We start from the raw sequence: 19,264 nt of genomic DNA, 5'->3' as shown, positions 1-19,264 counted from the left end.
TTTTCTCGAACTGTCGGAACGGTTAGATACTAGTGTATATGAAACGCACACACGACGTCACGTTCAAATTAACTCCTTCTTCTACATAGTTATAATTAAACATATATATATTTATACAGTCAGCAACCCTATTGGACTTATGTGCTTATTGTGTCTTTTTTCTTTTTCCTTGTTTGTTTTATTTTGTTACTGTGTTTTGCGACAATAAATGACTTTTTATTTTTATTTATTTTAAAGAGTATAGTATCGTAATTTCTTTAGTATTTACTTTACACGAGCTTTATATCCATCTATTCAATGAGTGGCAAGCAAGGGAATGGAGGCGACAAGCCTTACGGGAGCACTCTAAAACAATTCATTCACATAAACTTTACACTTAACAGCCTAGCTGTTTCCTGTTGCAGTAGCCAAGGTACCTTATACAATAAGACTCTTCAAATGTCGGGGCCTCAATGTTTCTATGTAGTTTTGTTTGCTTTATCTAATTGCTATTTTATAAAAAAGCGGCCAAGTGCGAGTCGGACTCGGCCATGAAGTGTTCCGTATTTAGGGGATTTAGACGTACTTATAAAAAAAAACTACTTACTAGATTTCGTTCAAACCAATTTTTGGTGGAAGTTTGCATGGTAATGTACATCATATATTTTTTTTAGTTTTATCATTCTCTTATTTTAGAAGTTACAGGGGGGGGGGGGGACACACATTTTACCACTTTGGAAGTGTCTCTCGCGCAAACTATTCAGTTTAGAAAAAAATGATATTAGAAACCTCAATATCATTTTTGAAGACCTATCCATACGTATGGGTTTGAAGAAAAAAAAAATTTGAGTTTCAGTTCTACGTATGGGGAACCCCCAAAATTTATTGTTTCTATTTTTGTATGAGAATCTTAATGCGGTTCACAGAATACATCTACTTACCAAGTTTCAATAGTATAGTTCTTATAGTTTCGGAAAAAAGTGGCTGTGACATACGGACGGACAGACAGACGGACAGACAGACAGACAGACATGACGAATCCATAAGGGTTCCGTTTTTTGCCATTTGGCTACGGAACCCTAAAAACCGGCCAAGTGCGAGTCGGACTCGCGTTCCAAGGGTTAATTAAGTCCGACTCCCGCTTGACTGCACATTTCTAATAGGTTTTCCTGCCATCTATAGGTTTCAATTCCAACTTAATTGGTTCAGTAGTTTCCAAAATTGAGTGGCAGACGGGCAGACAGACGCAGGAGTGATCCTATAAGGGTTCCGTTTTTTCTTTTTGAGGTACGAAACCCTAAATAAAACCGGCCAAGTGCGAGTCGGACTCGCGCACGGAGGGTTCCGCACCATCAACAAAAAATAGAGCAAAACAAGCAAAAAAACGGTCACCCATCCAAGTACTGACCCCGCCCGACGTTGCTTAACTTCGGTCAAAAATCACGTTTGTTGTATGGGAGCGCCACTTAAATCTTTATTTTATTCTGTTTTTAGTATTTGTTGTTATAGCGGCAATAGAAATACATCATCTGTGAAAATTTCAACTGTCTAGCTATCACGGTTCGTGAGATACAGCCTGGTGACAGACGGACGGACGGACGGACGGACGGACAACGGAGTCTTAGTAATAGGGTCCCGTTTTTACCCTTTGGGTACGGAACCCTAAAAAGGCGTTAAGGCGTTAGGCGTTAAGGGAGGATATATATAATACTGCAGTTATGAAGAAACATCATTATATACTTAATTTATTTGACAACAAATGCTTACTGGGTTTAAATGATATTTTCTGCTTGCGACTGCAGCAGCTTTGCTTATGTAGCGTTACTGCTGCGGTGTTGCAGCAACGGAAAACGGGCCATTTCATGTCACTGTCATTGTCAATCTTTATAAAACATAGTGACGCGCGGATTGAACATTAAAATCGTTACAGCTATGCGGCAACAGCCGGAAATTGACAGTGACATCTCATGTGACGGCAACATATCACGCTGCACCAGAAAGCTCTGGTTTCCTAGGATAGCGGCGCCGTCATATATAGCGGCCGCCTCCATACAAAATACTACTCCATCCATATTTAGCCGTATTATTTTGTACGGAGACGGCCGCTATATGATGGCACCGCTATCCTAGGAAAACAGAGCTTACTTACCGCTACAGAACCAAAGCTGTTACAATCGCGATCCGAATGTAACCTTAAATAAGTGCAGACAACATTCTACTTTGAAAACATTATCATTCTGAGGATGTTAAATGCAGTCCGTGTTGCTGTTTATAAGTATCTATTATCCTTGGACAAACTGGCTGTGGAGTCAGTTTGTCCAAGGATAATAGATAATTATAAACCGTGGGGTTACGAACATTACATGAAATGTTGTTAAGTTTAGCAAGTTCCATAGAATGACACTTTACTGTACTGTATTTGACGTATTATTATGTACCTACTAGCTGTTGCCCGCGACTTCGTACGCGTGGATTTGTAAATATATTGGTGGTTATAAATTCTACATTAGCTTAGAACATTACGCAGCAAAAGATAGCAGTAGGGACGGTTAATCATTTGTTAATTATTATACAACGCATGAGATTTGTCTTTCACAACCTGGCTACGAAGTTTCAAGCCCCTAACTGAATAAAATTGTTCTCGATAATCTCGATATAATCTCTCTCAACCCCCAGAAGATTTTCAAGTCCACTATTTAATAAAACCTACTACCTAACTACCTATTTACGAAGTTTGAAGTTCCTAGCTTTAAATAAAATTTGAACCCTCTACCAACTCTCAACCCCTGTTTAAACTTTTAGGGGATGAATTTTTAAAAACGCTGAAATTGCTTTTCTTGTATTGTAATAATATGCCTTTATACAACGATTCAAGTCCCGCACTCCAATAAATATTTGGGTTCCATACAAATGTTCGACCCCCTTCACCACCTTGGGGGATGAATTATCAAAGACTCTGAAATTAGTTTTCTTTTCTCTTAATAAAATACCTTTTTACGAAGCTTCATGTTCCTAGCTTTAAATAAAATTATAACCTATACAATCTTTCAACCCCTTTTTAACCCTGTTATGGCATGAATTTTGAAAAACGCTGAAATAAGTTTTCTTGTGTTCTAATATTTCTTTATACAAAGATTTAAGTCTCGCATTCTCAAAAATATTTGATCTCCATACAAACTTTCAACCCCTTTTTCACCTCCTCGGGGGATGAATTTTTAAAAACGCTGAATAGGTTTTTTTTTTGTTTTTTAATAAAATACCTTTTTACGAAGTTTCAAGTTCCTAGCTTTAAATAAAATTTGAACCCTATACAAACTTTCAACCCCTTTTTGGACCCTCATAGGGTATGAATTTTTAAAAACGCTGAAATTACTTTTCTCGTATTCTAATAATATGTCATTATACAAAGATTCAAGTCCCGTACTTACAAAAAATATTGACCTCCATACAAATTTTCAACCCCTTTTTCACCACCTTAAATGTTGAATTTTGAAAAACGCTAACATTAGTTTTCTTCTCTTTTAATGAAATAACTTTTTACGAAGTTACAAATTCGTAGCTTAAAATAAAATTTAAACCCTATACAATCTTTCAACCCCTTTTTAACCCTTTTAAGGGATGAATTTTTGAACACGCTGAAATTACTTTTCTTGAGAATTAATAATATGGCTTTATACAAAGATTCAAGACCCGCACTCTAAAAAATATTTGATCTCCGTACAAACTTTCAACCCCTTTTTCACCACCTCGGGGGATGAATTTTTAAAAACACTAAAATTCGTTTTGTTGTTTTTTAATTTAATACCTTTTTGCGAAGTTTCAAGGTCCTAGCTTAAAATAAAATTTGCACCCCAAGACAAAGTTTCATCCCCTTTTTTACCCCCTTAGGGATTGAATTTCCTAAAACGTCGCAATTCCTTTTTTTGCAATCGGCTATTATGCATTTCTAAAAAGTTTCAAAGCATTTGTAATGGATTCAAACTTTCAACCCCTTTTTAACCCTGTTAGGGGATGAATTTTTAAAAACGCTGAAATTACTATTCCTGTCTTATATTAATATACCCATATACAAAGTTTTAAGTCCCATACTCACAAAAATATTTGATCTCCATACAAACTTTCAACCCCTTTTTCACCACCTTGGGGGATGAATTTTCGAAAACGCTGAAATTAGTTTTCTTGTTTTTTAATATAATACATTTTCACAAAGTTTCAAATTCCTAGCTTAAACTAAAACTTGAACCCCATACAACCTTTCATCCCCTTTTTAACCCCCTTAGGGGTTGAATTTTTCAAAATCGCTTCTTATCTCTTGTACACTTTACAAATGCAACCTAGTGTGCAAATTTCAACTTTCTAGCTTTTGTAGTTTCGGCTCTGCGTTGATGAATCAGTCAGTCAGTCAGTCAGTCAGTCAGTCAGTCAGTCAGTCAGTCAGTCAGTCAGTCAGTCAGTCAGTCAGTCAGTCAGTCAGTCAGTCAGTCAGTCAGTCAGGACACTTGCATTTATATATATAGATTAAAATAGTACGATGAGTCACAATATTGACAGATCTAATCAAAAAATACCAAAATCATAGCGGAAGCTGCAATTAAAAATGGTTGAGAAAAAAATATACAGGGTGCTTCCTGTAACAGGAGCAATAAATTAAACTGTAGGCTGTACTCCTCAAACTGCATGACCAACATTTGTTCAGCAACTTTTGAAAATAACTCATGTATTGATTTTTATTACACTTTAAAGTTTATTCTAAGACGCAATGTACTGCAAATTTTGTTATGTTTAAAGCATGACAAGCAACGTCAAACACACTGATGTCAGCGTATATTGAAGGCAATATTTATTTTGTATAAAAAAAAGGAAGTCTAAAGGATTCATGATTTTTAAAAGTTGCTGAACAAATGTTGGTCAGTTTGAGGAGTACAGCCTTTAGATTAATTTATTGCTCGTGTTACAGGAAGCACCCTGTATATATATGGGGGTAATTTTTACGATAATTTTTAATATATTTTTATTACAAGCTTTCACTTTCACATGTCTCGTTGTCTGTACGTGTAAACTCGTGTAAAACAAATCATCTGCGCATGTGATGACGAAAGTACAAAACTTCGTGCATCATGCATGAATTTACGAGCAGTGAAGTGATTTCGTAGCCAATAGCGAGTGAGCTTTCCATAACATGAAAGTTTTTCGTAACTGCTCCTCCATAAAAGAAGACGGGTGAGCAAGTGAGCACGTCGCAAAAATATTGGTCACATCGGACCAACTTTCCTAGTGCTGTCTAGTGATTTGGTTTTTGATGTCTTTTGAAAATATGTTTTGTGTTTTATACTGCAAGCGATTGTGAACTCGGCATGCGACTGGTCAAACGCATATTGCAACTAACATCGTCACTCAGCGTTTTGCGCGTGAAATAACTAGATGCTTTGACTTTGTTATTAATGTAATAAGAAATTAAAAACATTAAATGTGTATTACTTAGAGCGGTCAGATACAATTTGGACAAATAACAAAGTTTTACATTCATACTACTATAGTATTGAAAACCTCGAGGGCCTAAAAGTGGATTTCCATAGAAAAGACAAATAAAGTAAACAAATATGACAGATTTTGTTAGTATATGCACGTATGTAATTCACGTATAACCTAAAGTTTTACGATGTTGTTTTCCTTGTGTTCCTTCGCATGTTTGTATTATTGTCATTATCTTTTACTGTTTAAAAAAAAATGGAACACATTTAAATGGTTTCCAAGTTTTACTTTACGTTTATCTTTGTCAAAGTCAATAACCAGATGAAAGAAAAACGCCATGTTAAAAATATTGCAAAGCAAAATGTAAACATTGTAAACAATGTAAATCAAGATAATGATATGGGAAATAATAAACCTTGAAACGGTTACGCCAAATTTCTTTCCCGTCACTGTGTTAGGAATAATTAATAACTCTGGTTCATATCAACCGAACCGATTTACGCGATTTTTTTTATGGCTATTTTAAAATACAAAAACATAAAATTTTCAAAAATGTAATTTGGCTTCGTTGAAATAAATATCGTATAAAAAAACGATTTGCGACTTACACATTATTTGAGCGTTTGGATAACTATCAGTCTTGGCCCCACAACATACATTTAACATGGAATAGTTGATCACAGCTGGTTACAGTATTTTTTTAAATTTTGTCTTAGGTACATACCTACTCAGAGTACCTAATTAACGCAAGTCATTCGGAAACAGCCAAATCTTCAACAATATGAATACTCGTACAATGTAAAATACTCTGACGGACCGTCTCAGTTAGGCTGTAATAATTCATATTAACTTCTCCTTTTGCGTAAATAAGGTAGGTAAAGACCCGTCTGATAAAATCGTTGTTTGCATGCAGGGAAAAGTCTCTACCTATCGTTGCTTATACTACTCTTCTTGTTTTTATGACGCAGGAAACAAAACAACACTGAATTGTTATCATAGGTGTTCAGAATCGCGAAAAAGTTGATGCTCCTGTTTTTTATAAGTAGAAAAGACTGAAAGATTTCCTTGGAATGTTGTTATTTTTATGAATACCTATAGTTTTATCATAAAGGAATTTGTGTCATATTTAAATATGAAGGCCTGAACCAACAGAAAAACATTACTTCAGTGTAAGTTATCCGTATGGTTATTATGAGGAAGTTAGAACGAAGTATTTTTTCTTTGAATCTATAAAAAAATCTATCAACTTTTCGGAGTAAAAATGCATTATGTGGTGGAACACCGCAAGAAAATTCTAAAATCATTAATCGAACGAGCGAGCGAAGCGAAGCGAAGTTCTTACATTCGACTTTGAACACACGGCTGGCTAGGGGCACGTCCCGGCATTTCAATGTTTTTAAGCTGAACTTTCAGAGAATAGTTTGATACTCAATAACTTAAGTAAATTTGTTCTAATTTAAATGAAATTAGGTGAACGTATAGTCGAGGGCATTATATTTTAGTCATTAAATTTTGAGCTGGCTTGAACAAGAGGTTATTGAGCTAGAAGAGCTTAAAGTGCTATAAAGCCATTTGTGAGGGGTCTTGCTATTCTGGTCATTTTAATTGCAAGAAAGTATGGTCGAGTTTGGTATCGGTGAAAGTGCTCGGTTTACACATTTATAATATTGTTTTTTTAAAGATTATTTTTTAAAATTATGTCAATTTTGGAATCCAAGATGGCGGCCATGCACTGTCATAATTTTTTTTTGATAGGTTTTAGGGGGCGCAGATTTCGAAAATGATGATCATTTTGGATTCCAAAATGGCGGCCATGCACTCCATGCAGTATGTCATAAAAGTCGTCATGGATATAGTTTTATAGGTTTTAGGAGGCGCACATTTCGAAAATGATGACCATTTTGGATTCCAAGATGGCGGCCATCCAGTATGTCATAAAAGTCGTCATGGATGACGTTTTATAGATTTTGCGGGACGCAGATTTCGAAAATGATGACCATTTTGGATTCCAAAATGGCGGCCATGCACTATGTCATAAAAGTCGTCATGGATGTCGTTTTATATGTTTTAGGGGGCACAGATTTCGAAAATGATGACCATTTTAGATTCCAAGATGGCGGCCATGCACTATGTCATAAAAGTCGTCATGGATGTCGTTTTATAGGTTTTAGGGGGCGCAGATTTCGAAAATGATGACCATTTTAGATTCCAAGATGGCGGCCATGCTGTATGTCATAAAAGTCGTCATGGATGTCGTTTTATAGGTTATAGAGGGCTCAGATTTCGATAATGATGACTATTTTGGAATCCAAGATGGCGGCCATGCACTATGTCATAAAAGTCGTCATGGATGTCGTTTTATAGGTTTTAGGGGGCGCAGATTTCGAAAATGGTGACCATTTTGGAATCCAAAATGGCGGCCATGCAGTATGTCATAAAAGTCGTCATGGATATCGTTTTATAGGTTTTAGGGGGCGCAGGTTTCGAAAATGATGACCATTTTGGATTCTAAGATGGCGGCCATCCAGTATGTCAAAAAAGTCGTCATGGATGTCGTTTTATAGGTATTAGGGGGCGCAGATTCCGAAAATGATGACCATTTTGGATTCCAAAATGGCGACCATGCAGTATGTCATTAAAGTCGTCATGGATGTCGTTTTATAGGTTTTGAGGGGCGCAGATTTCGAAAATGATGACCATTTTGGATTCCAAAATGGCGGCCATGCACTATGTCATAAAAGTCGTCATGGATGTCGTTTTATATGTTTTAGGGGGCACAGATTTCGAAAATGATGACCATTTTAGATTCCAAGATGGCGGCCATGCACTATGTCATAAAAGTCGTCATGGATGTCGTTTTATAGGTTTTAGGGGGCGCAGATTTCGAAAATGATGACCATTTTAGATTCCAAGATGGCGGCCATGCAGTATGTCATAAAAGTCGTCTTGGATGTCGTTTTATAGGTTATAGGGGGCTCAGATTTCGAAATTGATGACTATTTTGGATTCCAAAATATCGGCCATGCACTATGTAATAAAAGTCGTCATGGATGTCGTTTTATAGGTTTTAGGGGGCGCAGATTTCGAAAATGATGACCATTTTGAATTCCAAGATGGCTGCCATGCAGTATGTCATAACAGTCGTCATGGATGTCGTTTTATAGGTTATAGGGGGCTCAGATTTCGAAAATGATGACTATTTTGGAATCCAAGATGGCGGCCATGCACTATGTCATAAAAGTCGTCATGGATGTCGTTTTATAGGTTTTAGGGGGCGCAGTTTTCGAAAATGATGACCATTTTAGATTCCAAGATGGCGGCCATGCAGTATGTCATAAAAGTCGTCATGGATGTCGTTTTATAGGTTTTAGGGGGCGCAAATTTCGAAAATGATGACTATTTTGGATTCCAAGATGGCGGCCATGCAGTATGTCATAAAAGTCGTCATGGGTGTCGTTTTATAGGTCATGGTCATCATTTTCGAAATCTGCGCACCTGTTTCAAATAAGATATAGATGCATCCTAGTAAATCAACAACATCTATATCTACTATCGAAATGTACTTTTAGTATAGTAGTGGTACGAAATGTAATCTGAAAGGAATCAAGTAATGCATTCCTGTAATGAGGAATCGACATTGATTCCAATTACTAGTAATTGTAATATTCGAGAAATTGATTCCTGATTCCTCAAATGGAATTGTACTTAGTAATTCGGTATTGTTACATTACAAAGTACCTAATCTGGGAATCGGTAATCAGATAAAAAAGTAATTTCAAGTAATCGTGGAATCAGGATTCAATTACGAAATGCCCATCTCGGACTAAGTAGGACTGCATTCAATTGATCTTTTTGACGAACCGCGAGTTCTCAGTTCGGGGCGAACTACTAGTTAATTATGGACAGGAAAGATATAGGTACCTCAGAGATTTGTGTTAGTATATAGTCCGTCAACCAAATCTTGTCAGTAGCAATGTAAAGCAAACTAAAGTAGGGCAACACTCAAAGAGCAGTATTGCGCTAAGAAAAGCAGCAATGTACATCGAACCAAAAGATTTTTTTTTTCGCTGAGCGCGCCCTGCGTACGTCAATTCAAATTGTCACTCGCGGTTTATTGAAAAAATTTGAAACATGTACGGACAATTTAAAAGCGATGTTAAACAAAATGATGAACAAATTAGAAGATATCAAAAACAACTCCCTATCGTAGTGCTTATATTCTCTTTGTTCCCTATCTGTCTTCTAAGTTTACTAAAATAAAATCATATCAAAATGCAGATAGTTAGATAGTGCATATATTTGTTATTTACAATATAATATGCCACTTGTTAATGTAAATTAGTGTACTCTTCTGGATGAATATGACATACCTGTGTAATTTTTTTGATTGGTATATATTGTACAATATACATATTAAAAATAAAACAACTGATATTTGGGTGTTTATTTAATTTAAAGGTAAATAAGATAAGGGTCACTTTAGCTTACACTATAATTCAGGTCATTAATTGAAAAAATATAATGAAGTTACCAATGTTACCGGGTCACTTCAACCAAGCATAATACTCTGTAGTAATCTATTTCATCTTAAGCATAAAACAGATTTGTTTCAAAATGTGTAATTTAAGTTTTCAAACATATGGAATTACTCTAAGTCTTCTCTATGAAATATATAACTTAAATTAACTTACAACAAAGATTTCTGAGGTATTAACTGTTTTTAGTTTACCTAAAGTAAGTAAAGTAATTTGTCTAATTTAAAAATTAAGTACCTTGGTACCTATTTTATTTCATGACTTTTATTGAACAAACAGGTATGTACAGCGACTTAAAACTTCTTTTAAATAGATACATCCCTACTTCAGCAAGTATAAACTAGGATTTCCCATAGGCAGTCCCATAGGTACAAATGTGCAGTAACGGAGTGCGTGAATCAAATCAGCCTACATAATCTATTTTCTTGATTAACATAATGACAACTTTTACAAGAATAACCTGTTCCATTGCTCTCAATATTTTTGTTACATTTTTAAATAATAAGTTTATTTTTCGACTTGGTTGCGTTGTACACGTACATAAACCGCCATAGGTAAGTATTGTCTGAAGAGATACTACCTACTACGAACGCCTTATATTGGGCAAGATTTAATCCTGCAACAAACATGTATGGATTAGGTAGATATTGCGAAAAAACGGCGATATAATCAAGGCTCTTAATACTGTTTAAAAGGTTTACCTTTGTAAATAGTCACAACTGATTGCTGTAAATATTAGACATGTGGGCCTATGGACGGTTTCCAGGACATAATTTATGGTCTTGTTGGATAGATTTAGGCATACGTTTTAATTTTATTTATGCATTTTAACCCTAAAACAAAAAAACTGAACATAATCTTAAAAGTTCGAAAGAGTTCTTCCAGTACTTGTCATAACCTCAATTTTTAGTAATGTTTACCATCAACGAGCATGATTGTACATTGTAGGCCCCTTAGCTTTGCTTATTCTTATTTAATGTATTGGTATTTAATGGTGACAGCAGAAATATCTCTTGAAACAGAAACGATTCAGAATTAAAACCAAATGAAAACACATAAGGTGACGGCTGTCATTCACGATCCACATTCCACAGATAAAACACAGATGACACGCGTTTTGGAATTATTCGAACACAGTGTTGCTAACCCGCGATTTTTCAAATTTGCCGCCTTTTACTACTGACAAGATTTGGTTGACGGACTTTAATTACCAAAGACATTATAAAGAATCTCCACTTGATGGTAATCAATGTACTCTGTAGGTATGCAGGATAGAAGCTGGTTCTTACGTTACGTTAACGAGTTAGTTGAAATTTTACACGCTGCATGTAAGTAGGTACTAAGACGAAAACATCGTGATAGACATTTCATTCTGAGCCAACGAATTTGTCGTGATTCTGATGTGTTTACCAAAAAGCGGCCAAGTGCGAGTCGGACTCGCCCATGAAGGGTTCCGTATTTAGGCGATTTATGACGTATTAAAAAAAAAAACTATTTACTAGATCTCGTTCAAACCAATTTTCGGTGGAAGTTTACATGGTAATGTACATCATATATTTTTTTTAGTTTTATCATTCTGTTATTTTAGAAGTTACAGGGGGGACACACACATTTTACCACTTTGGAAGTGTCTCTCGCGCAAATTATTCAGTTTAGAAAAAAATGATATTAGAAACCTCAATATCATTTTTGAAGACCTATCCATAGATACCCCACACGTATGGGTTTGATGAAAAAAAAACTTTTTGAGTTTCAGTTCTAAGTATGGGGAACCCCAAAAATTTATTGTTTTTTTTCTATTTTTGTGTAAAAATCTTAATGCGGTTCACAGAATACATCTACTTACCAAGTTTCAACAGTATAGTTCTTATAGTTTCGGAGAAAAGTGACTGTGACATACGGACGGACAGACGGACGGACAGACAGACAGACAGACAGACAGACAGACAGACAGACAGACAGACATGACGAATCTATAAGGGTTCCGTTTTTTGCCATTTGGCTACGGAACCCTAAAAAGGAAGGATAAAATAAATTAGCTTTTTTATCAATGTCAAATTCCAACAGAAAGTAGGATAAGTAAACTTAACAAATTATGTACACCTGATTCGTAAGTATGCCATGTGCCTACGCTTCATTAAATATGTTACATTAAGGTCCAATTTCTTCAATCATCTAGTTGTATAGAACATAACTATTTTCTGTACGTCCTCGTGCGGTGGCCTGGCAATGTGGTCTGTCAGGCCAATTTGTCTGCGGGTGCGCCAGGTGCGAGCGACCAAAAGCGGCTTAATTGTACAACTTGATTAACTTCCAATGCTCATGATTGTACTAATGAACCTAGTTGATGCACGTGTTGGAAAGTTGGCATTAGTTCTAAATTAACTACTTTCCAAACAACCGCAAATAAATGTGTGAGTATCTAACTTTGTAACCATAAAAAATTTAATTGGGAGTTATAATAAATTTATATTGCATTTAAATTAAAATTGCACGGAAAGTTATATACGTAAAGGATGACTGATGTTAGAACGGGCCGTGTCCGGGCCGGAGCTTCGTTTTCTATGGAAAGCACCACGTGATCATACCTATGTCATAGTCGAACATCCTTAACATACCTAAAATTTATACGAGTATGTTGGGTATTTTAATAAGTAAAAAACGCGCTTACGACCACAGTAGGTACCATGAAAAATAGTCACAAATTAAAGAAAGACTGTTTTTCCTCGGAAGACCAGAATTGGTGAATTCACACCATCCATATTGTCCAGTGCGACATAAATACGACTGCAATCGCAATCACTGTAATGTATAGCGATGAAAGCCTCATGATCGCTGTTTATTTGCCCATTTAACTGGCATCTAGATTGCTTTCGGAATGAACATTGTTCCGAGTTAAATGCGACAACACTATTGCTCAACGTCTTTGTGTTAAATAAAAACATTCTTTTACGTAATCATTTTACATTTTTAAATCTTAACATATATAACATTATATTGTATAATTCAAGTTCACGAAAATTTAACTTATAAAAATATACATATTTATAATACGTATTTACACTATCTCGACGTTGGATACAGTCGCCATCAGATATATCAGAGCGGTTAAGGTGTTCACAAATATCTGAACACAGCCTGTATTCTCAAGACGTTTAATATACAAAGTTCATATATTTTTGGGTACCTTGACCTCTCCGATACTGATGGCGACTGTACAAGCCTCTACTGTACATAAGTACTGTCCAAAAAAACGATAATAGTGCGCTGTAATTAGGTTCGCACACGCGATAAACAATACTTAATAGGTGTAAGTAATAAACTCAGAATCATTGGGCTAAGAGACATGTACCTAAAGAAAAAATCCGAGGGAAAAATACGTTTTTAAGAGCAACGAAACCCGTCTAATTATATGTAGTAACGTGTCTATGTAGCGTTGATAAAATAGGCAAATGAAGAGTTGCCGATTACTTAGATAACCTCCACTCGGATTAAGTAATTGTCAAAATGTTTTCAGGACTAGCTCTCCGTCTAGAAGATGAATATACGGACAATTACATATACAGTGTGGAAAGTTAACTCGGGCCCTGGAGGGAAACTACCTTAAATCCTTGAGCTAGCTCATTTTACTTAAAGGAGACATTCCTTTATTTTGAAAAAGAAACAAAACTGCATTCAAAGATTTTCTAAAACTCGCTTGCCTCGCCCGCGACTCGAACCAACTAAAATTAAAAAAAACACACACTCTATTTTACTAGTAGTTCGCCCCGAACTGAGAACTCGCGGTTCGTCAAAAAGATCAATTGAAAGCAGTGCTACTTAGTCCAAGATGGGCATTTCGTAATTGAATCCTGATTCCACGATTACTTGAAATTACTTTTTAATCTGATTACCGATTCCCAGATTAGGTACTTTGTAATGTAACAATACCGAATTACTAAGTACTATTCCATTTGAGGAATCAGGAATCAATTTCTCGAATATTACAATTACTAGTAATTGGAATCAATGTCGATTCCTCATTACAGGAATGCATTACTTGATTCCTTTCAGATTACATTTCGTACTACTACTATCAAAAGTACATTTCGATAGTAGATATAGATATTGTTGACTTACTAGGATGCATCTATATCTTATTTGAAACAGGTGCGCAGATTTCGAATATGATGACCATGACCTATAAAACGACATCCATGACGACTTTTATGACATAGTGCATGGCCGCCATCTTGGATTCCAAAATAGTCATCATTTTCGAAAACTGCGCCCCCTAAAACCTATAAAACGACATCCATCACGACTTTTATGACATAGTGCATGGCCGCCATCTTGGATTCCAAAATAGTCATCATTTTCGAAATCTGAGCCCCCTATAACATATAAAACGACATCCATGACGACTGTTATGACATACTGCATGGCAGCCATCTTGGAATTCAAAATTGTCATCATTTTCGAAATCTGCGCCCCCTAAAACCTATAAAACGACATCTATGACGACTTTTATGACATAGTGCATGGCCGTCATTTTGGATTCCAAAATGGTCATCATTTTCGAAATCGGGGCCCCCTAAAACCTATAAAACGACATCCATGACGACTTTTATGTCATAGTGCAAGTCCGCCATTTTGGAATCCAAAATGGTCATCATTTTCGAAATCTGCGCCCCTATAATCTATAAAACGACATCCATGACGACTTTTATGAAATACTGCCTGGCCGCCATCTTGGAATCCAAAATGGTCATCATTTTCGAAATCTGCGCCCCCTAAAACCTATAAAACGACATCCATGACGACTTTTATGACATAGTGCATGGCCGATATTTTGGAATCCAAAATGGTCATAATTTTCGAAATCTGCGCCCCCCAAAATCTATAAAACGACATCCATGACGACTTTTATGACGCAGTGCATGGCCGCCATCTTGGATTCCAAAATAGTCATCATTTTCGAAATCTGCGCCCCCTATAATCTATAAAACGACATCCATGACGACTTTCATAAAATACTGCATGGCCGCCATCTTGGAATCCAAAATGGTCATCATTTTCGAAATCTGCGCCCCCTAAAACCTATAAAACGACATCCATGACGACTTTTATGACATACTGCATGGCCGTCATTTTGGATTGCAAAATGGTCATCATTTTCGAAATCGGGGCCCCCTAAAACCTATAAAACGACATCCATGACGACTTTTATTTCATAGTGCAAGTCCGCCATTTTGGAATCCAAAATGGTCATCATTTTCGAAATCTGCGCCCCCTATAATCTATAAAACGACATCCATGACGACTTTTATGAAATACTGCATGGCCGCCATCTTGGAATCCAAAATGGTCATGATTTTCGAAATCTGCGCCCCCTAAAACCTATAAAACGACATCCATGACGACTTTTATGACATAGTGCATGGCCGCCATTTTGGATTCCAAAATGGTCATCATTTTCGAAACTTGCGCCCCCTATAACCTATAAAACGACATCCATGACGACTGTTATGACATACTGCATGGCAGCCATCTTGGAATTCAAAATGGTCATCATTTTCGAAATCTGCGCCCCCTAAAACCTATAAAACGCCATCCATGACGACTTTTATGACATAGTGCATGGCCAATATTTTGGAATCCAAAATGGTCATAATTTTCGAAATCTGCGCCCCCCAAAATCTATAAAACGACATCCATGACGACTTTTATGACACAGTGCATGGCCGCCATCTTGGATTCCAAAATAGTCATGATTTTCGAAATCTGCGCCCCCTATAATCTATAAAACGACATCCATGACGTATTTTATAAAATACTTGATGGCCGCCATCTTGGAATCCAAAATGGTCATCATTTTCGAAATCTGCGCCCTCTAAAACCTATAAAACGACATCCATGACGACTTTTATGACGTACTGCATGGCCGTCATTTTGGATTCCAAAATGGTCATCATTTTCGAAATCGGGGCCCCCTAAAACCTATAAAACGACATCCATGACGACTTTTATGTCATAGTGCAAGTCCGCCATTTTGGAATCCAAAATTGTCATCATTTTCGAAATCTGCGCCCCCTATAATCTATAAAACGACATCCATGACGACTTTTATGAAATACTGCATGGCCGCCATCTTGGAATCCAAAATGGTCATCATTTTCGAAATCTGCGCCCCCTACAACCTATAAAACGACATCCATGACGACTTTTATGACATACTGCATGGCCGTCATTTTGGATTCCAAAATAGTCATCATTTTCGAAATCGGGGCCCCCTAAAACCTATGAAACGACATCCATGACGACTTTTATGGCATACTGCATGGCCGACATTTTGGATTCCAAAATGGTCAACATTTTCGAAATTTGCGCCCCCTAAAACCTATAAAACGACATCCATGACGACTTTTATGACATACTGCATGGCCGCCATCTTGGATTCCAAAATAGTCATCATTTTCGAAATCTGAGCCCCCTATAACCTATAAAACGACATCCATGACGACTTTTATGACATACTGCATGGCCGCCATCTTGGAATCTAAAATGGTCATCATTTTCGAAATCTGTGCCCCTAAAACATATAAAACGACATCCATGACGACTTTTATGACATAGTGCATGGCCGCCATTTTGGAATCCAAAATGGTCATCATTTTCGAAATCTGCGCCCCTCAAAACCTATAAAACTACATCCATGACGACTTTAATGACATACTGCATGGTCGCCATTTTGGAATCCAAAATGGTCATCAATGTCATCATTTTCGGAATCTGCGCCCCCTAATACTTATAAAACGACATCCATGACGACTTTTATGACATACTGGATGGCCGCCATCTTGGAATCCAAAATGGTCATCATTTTCGAAATCTGCGCCCCCTAATACTTATAAAACGACATCCATGACGACTTTTATGACATACTGGATGGCCGCCATCTTGGAATCCAAAATGGTCATCATTTTCGAAATCTGCGCCTCCTAAAACCTATAAAACGATATCCATGACGACTTTTATGACATACTGCATGGAGTGCATGGCCGCCATTTTGGAATCCAAAATGATCATCATTTTCGAAATCTGCGCCCCCTAAAACCTATAAAATGATATCCATTACGATTTAATGACAGTGCATGGCCGCCATCTTGGATTCCAAAATTGTCATAATTAAAAAAAAAAAATCTTTAAAAAAACAATATTATAAATGTGTAAACCGAGCACTTTCATTTGATACCAAACTCGACCATACTTTCTTGCAATTAACATGACCAGAATAGCAAGACCCCTCACAAATGGCTTTTTAGCATTTTAAGCTCTTCTAGCTCAATAACCTCTTGTTCAAGCCAGCCTAAAATTTAATGACTAAAATATAATGCCCTCGACTATACGTTCACCCAATTTCATTTAAATTAGAATAAATTTACTTAAGTTATTGAGTATCAAACTATCCTCTGAAAGTTCAGCTTAAAAACATTGAAATGCCGGGACGTGCCCCTAGCCAGCCGTGTGTTCAAAGTCGAATGTAAGAACTTCGCTTCGCTTCGCTCGCTCGTTCGATTATACTAATCGATAGTATTAATACTCAGGATAAAATTTCTCTAACAAACATTTGGTTACTGTTCACTTTTAACAAGTAAAAGACACGTAACAATTCTGTTATCTCTCTCATAACAATCATTACTGGTGTCGTCAAAATCCATTCCGTGTCCGTGAAACGAACAATCAGGTCAGATTTTCGTTTAATGTTTGGTGTGGAATCAAAAGTAATATGGTTGTTTTGGTGCACATTTACGAAGGACATCTGAATGCAGCAAAATACATTGAAATATTGGAGCTTCTACAAAATCAATTAAACCTTCTACCAGAAGAGGAACGAAATAATATCATTTTTCAACAAGATGGTGCACCTGCCCACAACAGCAGAATTGCCAGGGCTTACCTCAATGAACATTTCAATACCTGGAGAGGTACAAACGGGACGATTAGATGGCCTGCAAGAAGTCCAGACCTGACGCCCATGGACTTCTTTTTATGGGGTCATGTAAAAAATGCTATTTATGAAACTTGCTATGAAACCGTTCAAGAGCTAAGGGTTGCGGTAGAAAATGTTATTAGGAGCATACACCACAACACTTTGATGAAGGCTACAAGAAATGAATTTCAACGGCGACTAATTTTGTGTAGACGGAACCACGGGGCTCATTTCGAACAGTTTATCAGTTAAATAATTTAAGTGTAACAAATTGATAGTAAAATAAAGTTAATGTTAAATTTAACGATTGTTTTTATTTTTAAGACCAAATGTTTGTTAGAGAAATTTTATCCTGAATATTAATACTATCGATTAGTATAATAAAATAGGGTGTGTGTGTTTTTTTTTAATTTTAGTTGGTTCGAGTCCCGGGCGAGGCAAGCGAGTTTTAGAAAATCTTTGAATGCAGTTTTGTTTCTTTTTCAAAATAAAGGAATGTCTCCTTTAAGTAAAATGAGCTAGCTCAAGGATTTAAGGTAGTTTCCCTCCAGGGCCCGAGTTAACTTTCCACACTGTATACTACTTAAGTAAGGGTTGTTACGTGTAAGGACTTATAATTATAAGTTAAAGTATTAGATTATTAACTTATACTTATAACTATGTAATAACAAGAAAATTGAGAAATTATTTACAGCAAATCTAATCGGCTTATTTATTACTTACGTTACATTTAGTTTACTACTAAAATGCTTGTAAACAAAAGGTATATTGTAGATAAATACAATACTTATAGATTTAGAATTAAAAACTATTATAAGATATTTGCTGTATTTTGTACCTATCCATAATAAATATATAATGTATAAATCCAAACCACTAAAAATATCGGTACCTTATAAGATAGTAAAACTCAATAGACATACCTCGTAAGATAAAGACCACCGAAATGTATTACAATGCTACAAGAGGTTTGTGAAAGATATCCTTTCGTTAATTTACACATAATACTTTTCCAATAAGAGAAATTCCTTTTCAATTGAGTATCTCAAGTCCCGAGTCTGAACACCTTTATCAAAGCTTCAGAATAATCCCATTTCGCAAGGGCGGGTAAATACGTCGTATTTACTCGTTCCCGGGCCGATCGATTCGCATGACATTTGGGATTTGATCGTGTTAGCACAAGCGTTTCAAGTCTAGCATCTCACTTGGTATTTTGACGTAAAGTTAATTTTGAAATGTAAAATATTATACCGTTAGATCGTATGTCTATCATGTGTGTCTCATGTGTGAGTGGGTATTGGGTTCA

General features: G+C 36.3%; 1 long non-coding RNA gene across 1 annotated transcript in view; it reads left to right on the top strand.

Annotated features, from left to right (window-relative positions):
• Positions 1 to 19,264, top strand: part of LOC134649548 (uncharacterized) — a 96,999-nt gene that overhangs the window by 72,784 nt on the left and 4,951 nt on the right. The window contains exon 2 of the long non-coding RNA XR_010096970.1: positions 11,450 to 11,735. This is a non-coding gene — a long non-coding RNA (uncharacterized LOC134649548). The remainder of the gene's footprint in view (positions 1 to 11,449; positions 11,736 to 19,264) is intronic.

The sequence above is a fragment of the Cydia amplana genome, chromosome 1, assembly GCF_948474715.1.
Source record: "Cydia amplana chromosome 1, ilCydAmpl1.1, whole genome shotgun sequence".
Lineage (NCBI taxonomy): Eukaryota > Metazoa > Arthropoda > Insecta > Lepidoptera > Tortricidae > Cydia > Cydia amplana.
This window is presented reverse-complemented; position numbering and strand designations above follow the sequence as displayed.